Source organism: Merops nubicus, unplaced genomic scaffold, assembly GCF_000691845.1.
Source record: "Merops nubicus isolate BGI_N331 unplaced genomic scaffold, ASM69184v1 scaffold33019, whole genome shotgun sequence".
Taxonomy (NCBI): domain Eukaryota; kingdom Metazoa; phylum Chordata; class Aves; order Coraciiformes; family Meropidae; genus Merops; species Merops nubicus.
Window position 1 is genome coordinate 12,278 of NW_008633639.1, and position 12,475 is coordinate 24,752.

At 45.6% G+C, this 12,475-nt stretch overlaps 1 non-coding gene across 1 annotated transcript; it reads right to left on the reverse strand.

Annotated features, from left to right (window-relative positions):
- Positions 1-9,057: 9,057 nt before the first annotated feature.
- On the reverse strand, positions 9,058-9,153 carry TRNAY-GUA. Its single transcript has 2 exons — positions 9,117-9,153; positions 9,058-9,093 (listed from the first exon to the last, which is right to left on the reverse strand). It is a non-coding gene; the product is annotated as a tRNA-Tyr (tRNA).
- Positions 9,154-12,475: the final 3,322 nt, after the last annotated feature.

Sequence of the window (12,475 nt, forward strand, 5' to 3'; positions counted from 1 at the left end):
AGTCTGAAGTGTTGAGTCCTCTTGGTTGTAAAGATAACCTCAGAAACATGACCAAGCAATCTCTTCCCTGGATCTGCAGCACGCCTGCTTTCCTGACACTGCTGAGGAAAATGGAGTGAGGCTAATGCAATTCTTTTGGGTTCCACAACCACCTCCTGGGTTCTGAGCAACAGCAGCAAAGCTGACACGAGAACAGCTCATCTGCCTCTGCTCCCGCTGCCCTTGAGTTGCCAACAGCACAGCAGGCCGGTGGCTTGGACAGACATGGCAAGGGAGAGCCCAGCTCCAGAAAGCCAGAAACTCCTGGACTGTACAGAGCAACAAAATAAAAGCAGCAAGAAATTACTAGTTCCTCCTGAAAGCAAAATGGGATTTTGAAACGATGAGATAGCACAAGCTACACATTTATCAGAGACTTGTACTAGACAAACAGAGGCCACTTTTCTAGAAAACAGAGAATAAGATGTTTACAAAAAAAAAAAAAAAGGCTGAAAACACTGGCAACTAAGCTATTAATCTGAAAGTGACAGCTGGGAAAAAGTAAAGCTAGCAATCCAGACAGAAATCCCAGCACTGCTCAGCACAGCCAATGGTTTCACCATTTTTTTTTGCTTTACTTCTTGAATAGCAGGAAAGACAGAAACTCTGCTGGGGGAGGGGGTCTTGAAAAAGGCTTTTTAGCACTGACTGTGGCAGACTACTAGTAAAACTGTAAATGCCTTGACCTTATTATCAGAGAAGAAAATAGGTAATTCTTTGTTAGACTCTTAGACAAATTATTGTACATTTAAAAAAAAAAAAAAAGGAAATACCCATTTCTTTGTCCAAGTGTATCTGATGCATTCAGTCTGCCTTCTCAATTTTGCCTGTCAACTCCCCATCCCAAATTGTCTGTGGATAAAATTAATGGGAAAAGAGGCATCTAAGGCTGAATTACTGATTATTAATGAAAAACTGAACTAAAGTAATTTTTAAATGGATCTTAATGTCACCCTTCTCCCTTGATAGTTACCCTAATTTGATATATAGCTCTTTCTAATCACTCTGCAGTTCCAATAACTGCATCTATAGTGTGGGACGCTTCCCTTCAGCTGTCTTCACATTCAATTAAACTTGTTTCTCAGCTTTGGCAAGCTTCCAGACTCGCAGACATCATCTAGCAAAGGACTTCCATTTATTTCCTTCCTTGTTAGTGTCCTGACATAACAACCTGTACAATTTTCTGGACACAAGTAACAGGACTTGGATTTGACTCCTTACCCATCCGCTTTTCTTTCTCCCTTTTCCTTTTTTTTTTTTTTTTTTTTTTTCTTTTTAAAGTGTATTTGAGGAGTGAAACTCCGAGATTCTGATAAAAGTCACCACACCAAGAGTGCTGCTTACCACTGCCCTTGATGGCTGGGAAGACACACGCTGGCTAGCACAGCCCTGGCTTCCCACGTCCACCTGAAATTCCCGAGGCCACTTCTCGAGGGACAGAAAACCAGGGGTGCCACCACCAGCATGGTGCTCCAGCCACGGAGAGCCTCATGCTGGCAGCTGCCCCCATGGGAGCAGGGAAGCGCCCTTGGGCTCGCAGCTCCAGGGCCTTGTGGAGGCCAGGATAGAGGCCCATCCGGCCGCATGACCCCGCCACGTAGTGATGGCAGCCTCCGGCAGGGCCCCTCCTCCACGTTTCTCCTTCTAAAAGCATGTCGTTTTTTCAGCAGGGGTGGGCACCACGTCCTGGGTGCCTGCACCAGCCTCAAGGCCGGACACCTGTCTCTGTGGTGGGGACATGGCAGCCCCCAAGCCCCCGCGGCCATACCCTGCCCCAGGGCCTGCAGGCCCTCCCCTCAGCCCGCGCTCCTCAGGCGGGAAGCCCAGCGACATCAAGATGAGAAAGGAAGGTGATGTCAGATTAATGAAAATAGCCTTCTGCCCTGACCAGAGCTCGAACAGTTCAGAGCAATTAGCCAGGCAAGCCCACGAGGTGGCCAGCAAGACAGGACATGGCGACTCTGGGGGAGGCTGTGTCGCTGTGGAACAGGGCCCCAGTGAAGCTGCTGAAACATGTTGGTGCAATTTTCTGTATTTGAAATACGTATTTTTCCTTAACTCCAACCTTACAGCACTTCTGTTCTGCAAAACCCTACACATACACTACAGGGGCAATAACTGGTTGGTACAGCAGAAGCTCCAGAACTGAATACACACAAAGATGTCTGAACAAACCACCCAGAAAGACAGTATCTAAACTTTCAGGTCCATTAAAATAATTTTGTATGTGACGAGTTTACAAATGCACATTCAGGTTTCAAGCTGACAGCATCCATATGAAGTTACAACACAGATGTCTAATTTTGCAGAGAGAAGGGGAACTTTAATGCACAGAAAGCTAAAATGGAAGAGTTAAAACTGAAGTATTTTACAGAGAGTGTTTATAATAACGCAGATTTTTCCCTGGCTTTTTTTTTTTTTTTTTTTTTTTTTTTAAAAATAATGGCAGTAGCTTTCTGGAGGTCAGAAGCCACTTTCCACCAACTGGGTTTTTCATTTTCCAGACCAGTCAAGGTTTTTTTTTGGCTTCCCAAAGAGATGAGATTTCATTAATTTAGTGTAATTTCAATGTGGAAAACATATGCTTTTTTTTTGGACTACATATGGCAGCATCTTCATACTGCTCCGGGCATAAAGGAAATACTGCCTGCCTCTGCTGGCCCATCACCTATGGTGGCAGCGACAGATCCAGTGCGAGTTACAGCCCCTGGGAACACTGTGCACAGTGTGACGTCTATGATCCAGCAAACAGAAGGACACTCTGCATGCACAGAAGTCAATAGCACAGAATATTGATTTCCCCCTTTTACTAAGCAGAAGCATTTTAAAATGGCAGCTCATCCTTCACTTCTACTCTTACTCAACAGGAACAGGACAGGGCTCATAACAAGGCTTTAAAATCCAACTCTGGGGGCAGCTTTGGATGGCGTAATTGTTCCGTGTGGCTGAGGAAGCATTTCACACATAATTCATGCTAAGCCGCTCATTACAGGGCAACATGCTCACGGCATGAAAATTCAGCTTGCTCAAACAAGACAGCTACAAGCTTCCACAAGGTGAAGGCGGCTACAGAGTTTTTGCCTTAGTAGACAGCTTCATTGCTTCTGCTTTCTCAAAAAACAGGGCAGAGAATGTGAGAGAGAACAGGACGAGGGAGATCACAGACCTCAAATCCAAAAGGGAAGTCAGTTGATCACAAACTTTTTTGGTTGATTTTACAGATATGCAGAGGCTATTGCTCAAAGGCTAAAAGGAAAGAACACTCCTACTTTCCAGAATGAAATTATAGCTGTTCTATTACCTGCAGAAGAGAAGGCTGCACCTAATTTCTTGCTTGGGTGTGAAGAGGCTGAGATACAAAATTAAACCTGCCTTGCTTTTAGGGAAATTGGCAAGTAAAAGAGATAGAGGCGTAACAGACCATAATTCAGCCAAAATCGTGCACTACGCCCAGTGCTGCAGATGCAAATAGGTGTGAGGGAAATTTTCTGTGCCCTGGACATGCTGGCCTGATTGCGTAAGCCGCCCTAGATAGTTCCAGAAATTATTTTCCCAGGTTTGCTTTACAAACCAGCTTTCCCTTTCCCCAAAGACAATCTGCTGGAGCAGCCTAGCCCAAAGCAGCTTCATCCACGGGGCACTGCAAGTGCCCACAGCCACCCTGAGGAAGGAGAGAAGCAAGGCAGGCAGGCTGACGGGCTGGAGCTGTCATAGCAAGGGGTTAGCGAGTCTGGAGGAAGGAGGATGGATGCCCGGGGCTCGGGGCACAGGGTGCAGAAAAGGCAGGCAGGCTCCAGGAGAGCCTCAGCAGCCAGGGCTGTTTCTGATTAAGGCCTTCAGGACTGTGGAGCTGCACAGGAAGCGCCGGGGGGGAGGGGGGGGGGAGCCTGGGGGTCTCCGTCTCCGCCATCCCAAACACACTAGAAATCTTTGTGTTCCAGCAGCACCATCTGGAAACAGTTACGAGAGAAACAACTCCCAGGCCTTCCCTCACAAAATTAAAAAAAAAAAAAAAAATTAAAAAAATCCACTCTTAAGGCCATTAAGCCTGGCCTCTTCATCCCCCTCCTGGAAAGCTCCTCTCCCTGCAAGAGCAGGGAACAAAAGGGCAGCTGTAAAAGGGAATGAACCCCTCGAGTGCTGTGAGGGCAACTTGTGTGGCAGCGCCCTTTGCTCACAAGGGGCATCACAAGCCACAGAGAAAGACCAAATCCTCCATCTCCTGGGCAGCACATTGCTTAAGAAGCAGCCTCAGTGAAAGATCATCTAGGGCACCAACTTCATCTAATAAGACCACCATGGGGAAAACAGACAGGAGTCCACAGCTACAGCAACCCCAGATGGGAGCCATGCGTGTTGAGAGCTCACTCTGAATTTTGGCCCCTTGGAAGCTCTTGTTTCTGTGGCATAAATCAACACACAGATGCAAGAGAATCCGCTCTGGCAGAGACGAATGTTCCAGATGCACACAAGAGATTTAATTCTGTTCTTAAGAGGATGAAAAGACCACGATGCAAAGCACATCTGATGCTCCCCTGCTGCCTCAGAGGTACCAAGAATCAGAAGGGCAACAGAGACTGATCCAGCCATTTCCAACCCCCGAAGGGTTTCTTCCGATAAGGACCGGGACAGCCTGTTAGTGCCTCAGCACACATTCTGGAGACAAAGAGGGTGTCTGTCTCCAAAATGCCATTCATTAGTATTTTATAAGGGAAAAGGAGAGGTCATGACTGTTGAATTTTACCAGAACAAATCCCCATGTAACAGTTTCTTAGAGAGGTACTCCCCTTGCAAAGGTTGCTATCTCCACAAGAAGTAAAGCCTGCAGGGCTTTTACCCTGCCTGTGCCTTTATCTGTACTTACCTCTCCCCCACACATCAGTATTTTTCAGGGTTTTTCTTCTAATTAGACAGCCAAGTGCTACACACTTGCTACAAAAATGTAGCAACATATCAAAACAAAATCAAAGCTAACCTTTCAACATCCCAATTAAGCAATTAGATAGGGAAAGCAGCAGGAGTGATTTCTGCTATAACACAATGCCATTCTACTACAGAGAACGCTCCTTTGCTTTTCTTCTTATGTCCACCCTGTAACCGAGTGCCACCTCTTCACAGGCCACAGACAGTCTGGATGGGATGTGGCCACATGCCAAGGCCCTCTATAAACCAAGTCCAATTCATAAAAAAAAAAAAAAAAAAAAAAAAAAAAAAAAAAAAAAAAAAAAAAAAACCACACATTCTTAAAAGTCTTAAAATAACAAGTTTTCCCAGCCATTAACCAAGGACTCCTTGGAAACCACTAGTGTTACACAAACCTCCTTGCTGCTCCTGCAAAACTAACTATTGCTAAACACGATTGCCCCGAGATGCCAGCATGGTAGCTGTGATCAAACCTCTCTATTGAGTGCATGAAAAGAGAGAAAACCTGCCTAAGTTACCAGAAATACCTACTATGGACAAACTCTCCAGTATGGCAGGCTATAGCTGACACCCCAACGTAGCCAAATAACTTTTGCTGGAGGATGAAGCATCCCCATGCAGGCAATGGTTGCAGATAGGAAGGGGTTAAAACAGGGAGGAAGGGAGCACTAATCGAAGAATCTTTTTCCTTCCCAAAGGAGGAACACCTCCTCTCTGGAACAGTTTTGAGAGGAGTTTCAGTACATGCTTTGTTTCAAAATTTTAAGAGAAAGGGGACCTGCCCTTCATTTGGAAAGCTGCATCCAAAAAGTCAGGAGACTACTCTGCAAAGAGAGGAAGATTCAAAACCAAACACCATCCAATCCAGCTATGGGGACAAAAAGAGGCATTTACAGTAAGTTAGTTTCCATTTGATTGCATGCAGAAGCTATGCAAACCACTCTGAAGGCTTTTCTAAGAAAGATCATGTTACTGTGGAGAGCAAAATTATCCAGCAAGGTATCTGTAAGTGGTCTGAATTCTCCAGTTTAGCCCAGATGGGAGAGCTAGCCCTGCTTATAAGGGAAAAACTGCTGCTGCTGTCAGTATTCTACCCAGAAGGGCCAAGAACTTTATGTATTAATGGAAAAATGAAGAAGTGAGAGGCTGCCAGCATTGGATATTCTTATACTATTGTACATCCCGTGCTTAAATACGGCAATCAACCACAAAAATAAGATTGCAATTAAGCAGTAAATGGTCACAGGAACAAATCGGGCCTGTGCAAGGTCAAGATAGGTGCCAGAGATCTTTGTGGTCACTGCAGCATTACAGCACCAAGCTGCTGCACCCCAAGTACCTAAGGAGCTGCAAGACTTTGGTCTGCTGAAATAGCAGAGGATAGACACAGCTCATGCCTGCAGCATCCCACAACCCTGCAGTGCCTTCCTCTCATTTTACCAGCTTTAGGTTTAGTCAAGGCCCAGGAAATGCTCCAAAACACCACACAACCTCCTCGCAGACCCTCCGCTCCACCCTACTGTCTTTACAGATAGTCTGAAGCCACTAGGAAAAGACCCACACCCCCCTGCCAGGAGGTCTCAAAACCCCCGGACTGCACATTCCTGCCAGCACCACACAAAGCATCAAAGCCCCCTCCTTTCCCTGCCTCCAAGACAATGTAATAAACACGCCACTCCACCAGTGGTGGAACGAACCAAAACTAGTTCCTCCTGGCAGATTTGTCCCCTCTGGCTCCCAGCTGCTTCCCACCCCAGCCTCCCGCAGCCCCTCTCGCCACGGTCCCGCCTGGCACAGCCAAAACCACTCCTGGTCCACATGGAGTGTGTATTCCCCAAATCCCGACCGCATTGCCTCCTCCCCGCAGGGCACTTGTCTGCATCCCTCCCTGCCCCCACCCCATCCCCATTTTCCACAAAGCTTTTAGGAAGGTGATAACGTTACAATTCTGCCAACTTTTAAAATGTGATTGAAATCACCACTCGGTTTCTAAGCGTGCATGCGTGGGAAGGAATTGTCACAGCACGTTCACCTAAAGCTTGTTTCTTCATGGTTTAGTCTAAAAAACTCTTCTGCATGCAACCTCTGGAGAATTCTTTGCATTAAGAAGTTACATTTCCTTCCCCAAGCCTATAGATTAAACGCAGAACAGAAGTCATCTCAAAAACACTCAACTCCTGAAATTACAGCATCGTGTATCTTCCTATGCAGCACATTCAGATGAAGGAAACAAAAAAGGGAGTCACCCTCCCACTGAACACAAAAACATCTTAAATTAGGTACAGAGAAACTGGCAGCACAGCAAACTGCTGAACTGCATCAGACCAAAGGCACCACGGCAAGCAGCAGAGAAGAGGGCCAGTCAAAGCTTCAAACCCTGCCAAAGCCCCACTTTTTTTTTTTTGTTTTATTGTTTTATTTCTCTTTCTCCTTTATTTCTTTTTTATTTCTCAAGGTTTCTTCGTAAATACAGCCAATGTTTTTATTCAAAGCTCTAGACAGTTGTAGCCCTATAAATTCAGTTCTACTTGCTCCTTCCTTCTGTACACTTGGTAACAACTACTGAGCCCAAGTATAAAGAGATTAAAACTCAACTCCCTTGAGCTGCACAGTGATACAACCTTCTAAGAGTATGGTTTTTAAAGTCAGATGAAGCCAACTTCAAAAATCACACAACCAACAAAGGGAATTGCTGTTTTTTCCCCTTCTGCTCCCAAGGGTGCTCCCCTACCTCATCTCTTGCATGCAGAGTAGGGATCACAGAAGAACATGGCAAGTCAGATCAGCTTGCTGATCCTCCTGGAAACTAATCTCTCAAAAAGGAGAAGGATTAGCTTCATGAACAAAGGTGGTCACTATAGGCCACATAATCTCTAACTCCTGTACACAGGAGGCTGTAGGACCACATGGTTGGAGACACAGAGTGGGCAAGGCTCCTCTTTAATGAAAGCATAGTCAGATCTGCTTAAACCCATGATGAAACTTCAACAACGACAAGCCTCCTTCTTAGAAACCTCCAATCCTTGACCTCCACGCATTTCAGAGCCTTCTACACAGGCGTCTTTAACACTGCTTTAAGATTCAGAGTTTTTACTCCCCTGAAGAACTGATCAAAAGAAACATCAAGCAGTCATCTGAGGCAGCAGAAGAAAGTCGTGTTTCTGATTACATTTCACGGCTTCCCTTCCTCCTGCCAAAACGTCTCTGCCATACCGTATGGCCTGCCAGATGCGGGTGATGCTTGCTCATACTTTTCTCCTTTCTTCATCCCTCAGAAGCAGGGAGCAACTCAAGTCTGCTGCTGCTCTACCAAAGACTGGAGCTGCTTAACTGAGTTTTCATGAGCAAAGGGATGCTCTATAGATAGCAGCCATGATTATCCAAAGCCAAGCTGTCATGCTTGGCTTGCTAATTATTTAGAGTTGTGAAAATCAGGAGGGAAAAGGCATTTTTATCAATTAAACCCACCCACGCCCAGGAGCTAAGTTTTCAAATCAGTAATTGGGGAGTACCTATAAAAACAGACACTGATAATTCCCCCCACCCCACCTCGAACTTGCAAAAACACAAATACACTCCTCCAGTTTTCAGTGCTTTGGACCTATGACCTCCACAACTCCCAGACAAAAAGCATTGCTCTTTGCTGCAGGACCTCCCAGGGAACTGACAAGACCAACTGCAGGAGGAGTGGCTGACACTGATTCTGGGGAGGATGCTGATGGTGGAACAGTCACTGCTAAGCATGCTAAAAGTACACATCCTCTGTCACCAGAGCTGTCCGAATTCTAAGAAATGTTCCTGCTTCTCTGTTTGATGCTAGAATCATAGAATCACCACGGTTGGAAAGGACCTCCAGGATCAAGTCCAACCTTCTTCCCAACATTTCCCTAACCACTAGACCATAGTCTCAGGTGCCACATCCACTTGTTTTTTGAACCCCTCCAGGTATGGTGACTCCACCACCTCCCTGGGCAGCCCGTTCCAGTGCCTCACCACTCTGTCAGGGATGAAATTCTTCCTAATATCTAACCAAATCCTTCCCTGGTTCAACTTGGGGCCATTTCCCCCTCGTCCTATTAAAAAAAATTTGGCATCTCCTTCGAGCCGGAATCGAACCAGCGACCTAAGGATTCCTGCAGGCCCCGCCTCTGCCTCTACAGTCCTCCGCTCTACCAGCTGAGCTATCGAAGGGACCTGTGGTCTTAGGTACCCAGATCCACACACATTCCAAACCTGCACACGTTCAGGCCTCAGAACACCCACCCCAGCTTGGAAACACGACCTGGCTTCAATGACTAATGCTTTCATTCCCTCTCAGCAGGGTTACAGCCTGGTGACAAATGACAGCACAAAACTTCAGCTTTCTGAAACTCCAAATCACACAGAAACTGCAGCTGACAATTTCATGCCTTGAACCACTGCAGCTCTCCATACAAATGGCTCAGCAGATCTCAGTGTGAACATTTGCACAGGTCATACTGCAAAACAGACTGTTCTGGAGCACCACAGACCTCCCTGGAATGGTAAGCAGCATGCAAAAGGAAGGGGGAAAAAAAAAAAAAAAAAAAAAAAAAAAACACCACAGCAAAACCTTTCTGTTAAGAAATGGATGGAAATCTTCAAAAACTGATCTTGAAGGAGCATATATTGCTTTTACTAAAAAGGAAAGAACAAACATCATCTCATTAGATCAGCCAGAGTGCTTAATGCATTAGAAGAAACCACTCAAACTATGACTACGGATGATAAAGTTTTCTGTATATAAAACAGATTTGTGTGCATTCACACAAATGAACCTGACCAAAACTGAAACATAACAGACCTCTAAACATTCTAGGCAATGACCAACACTAGTGAGAATTCTGTAGCATTAGATATGTCACAGGAAGGAAGAAAGGCCACAGAAAGTTGCTGAATTTGCATTGCATCTTCCTAGTGCCAAAAGTCAAGTCTTGAGGCACCAACATTACCACCTGCCATGTACAAATGTTTGTGGCAAAATGAAGCTTGTAATCCTCCTGAGTGAAAAAATGAGCCTCCCAAATCCCATCCCATATGAAGACAGCATTGCATCAGTCAATCTATTGAAAAACAGCACTGGTTCCTCGAGGATTACTTGCAGCTTTAAAGCAGCAGCAGCAGAAGGAAAAAAAGGAAAATCTAAAAGATGCTGGAATTGTCACACAGATGCTGCTACATGGGAAAGCTGTTAGCCACACAGAAAGGCGCCGTACAGATTCAGGAGAGAAGGACTGAACACACGCAAATCACAGAGTGAATGAGATTGCTCCTCTTCCCAAACGCTGTTCGATCGGAGCTGGAAATCTGCTCCCCTCTGGAAACAGTCAAAAAACCTCATGGGGGAAGAGAACAGAGGGAAGGAGGAAGAACAAGTTTTCCCTTTCTCCTGCTGCCATTACTAAAGCTAAAATTAGGATAAGCTCCAAAACTTAAACTTTCTACTACACAAAAAGGTGTATGGCCCCAGACACTGACAATGGAAATCCTTTCTCTCTCTTGCATCCTAGAAGCCACATTTTACAATAAGCTTAGCTTCCCAACTACCTGCATGTAGGCCACACCACTCATGAGTCCCAGTCCTTCAGCTTTTGTGTTTACTTCTGGAAGGGCTGAATTCCCTTTGCCCACAGCAAAACTAGCTCCGCAAGCCCTGCGTGCTAATGGTGAAGTGCAGCCCTAGACCCCACCCTGGTCATTGCATGAACACCACTGCAGGCTTCCCACCTTCACAACTTGTTGTCTCCCTTCCCCTCATCCTACTGGAAAAGCAATAGGAAAAAGCTCATTTCAGACATTTCCCTCTCCTCTGTTGACAAGGAATACTGAACCTCTCTCCATATGAAGGATGGAACAGGTGACTATGCCCTCTGCTCTCTTCCTTCTAGCCTTTTTGATTCAATAACCCACCAATGGTCATGGACACACACAGTCTAGGTTTCCCTGGTGTTTGTTTTGTTTCCCCTCTCTGATGAATCACTTAAAGTTCCCTCTGCTGCTTGCTGCAGAGAAGCCACAGCAAGTGATACTGCAGCCATCACTTCAGAGGTACGAGCAGTCAAAGGAGGAGCAGACATCCTTCCCCTCGGGTTGCCCATCACAGTCACACACTGCAGACTGAGGCTGGGGAGACGAGTAGCCACTCTGAAACACTTTGCTTGTGGCTGAGGGGTTGGTGTTCAGCAGAAAAAGCTTTTCACTAGCCCACAGAGGTGCACCCCTCCAGCATTTGCACTGGTGTGAAAGGACTGAATTTCTCTCTGGAAGGGAGCTCTGTTTTCTCCAGCGTCTGTCAGACCCTAGGGAACTCTTAGCACTTTATCAAACACTAAAATCCCAGAGGGCCATTACAGCAGAGGATTGAAAAAAAAAAAAACCCACACATTAAAAATAAAAAAATAAAAAGCCCCTGCCATTTTGTACTCAATTATTTACATATCACCTTTACTATAGAAGTCAATTTTTGAGGGAAATTATTGGTCAACAACTCCGCTTACTACCCCTACTTTGCCAGTCAGATACACTAGTTTTTAAACATCAACCTAACTACTAAACAAAAATTCAATCCAATGTCAATGCTGACTTATTCATCAAAATCACCAGAAGGAGATGCTGGACAAAGAGGGCGAGACAAAGAAGGGGCTGATTTACATGATCCAATTAGAGGTGAAAAAATACTCCTCTGTGCAGCCAGGAGGAGGACCTGAAACTCCATCCGACCCTGTCAACCAGGACTAGAGAGCACTCTGGTCAAAGGAAGCTTCCCCAGGGACCAGCCACCTGCTGTAATTGCTTCAAAAATAAAACACAGAGGAACAAAGCAGAGGATCAACACAATAAAGATGGTACTAAACACACATACACCCAAAAGTTCTTGCAAAGAGACGTGATAATCTCCTCCCAAAATATAAAACATGCCTTTTATAGGTTTTATGAGTTGTGATAATGTGAACAGTAGAGATCTTTTAAACGTTTAACTAAAAAATTATTCAGATTAGTAAAACTAGCATCATAGACAACTGGGAAATGGTTTCCATTAGAAGAAGAAAGGAAATGTTTCCTCAGAAAATGTGAAATGTGATTGCTTCTAAACACAACCACCTTTGAAAACTTGGGATGCAGGACAGAGGAGAACCCCAAACAGGGTGTAAAAAAAAAAAAAAAATAAGGATGTCGTTTGCAGAGAAATCCATACCACAAATCCAAAATACAGATGAGAAGCTATACCAGATACCGCACAGGGAGAGATGGCAGGAAAAGATTAGCATTGGGGATCCCAGGCAGATTTCAGCGTGGCTGGAGGGCAGAGACAGGCACAAACCTGCCAACAACCCTTCGAGCAATGAAAGGGCTGGTGCCCACCTACGCTGCGGACAGAAAGACCGCAGGGCAACCGAGTCTCATGGATGGACCCACGGCCACAAAACTCCTGGGTGCTGCAGCCACCCCCCTTTTCCCCATTCCCCTGAACGCACATGGCGAGGGGTGCCCCTGC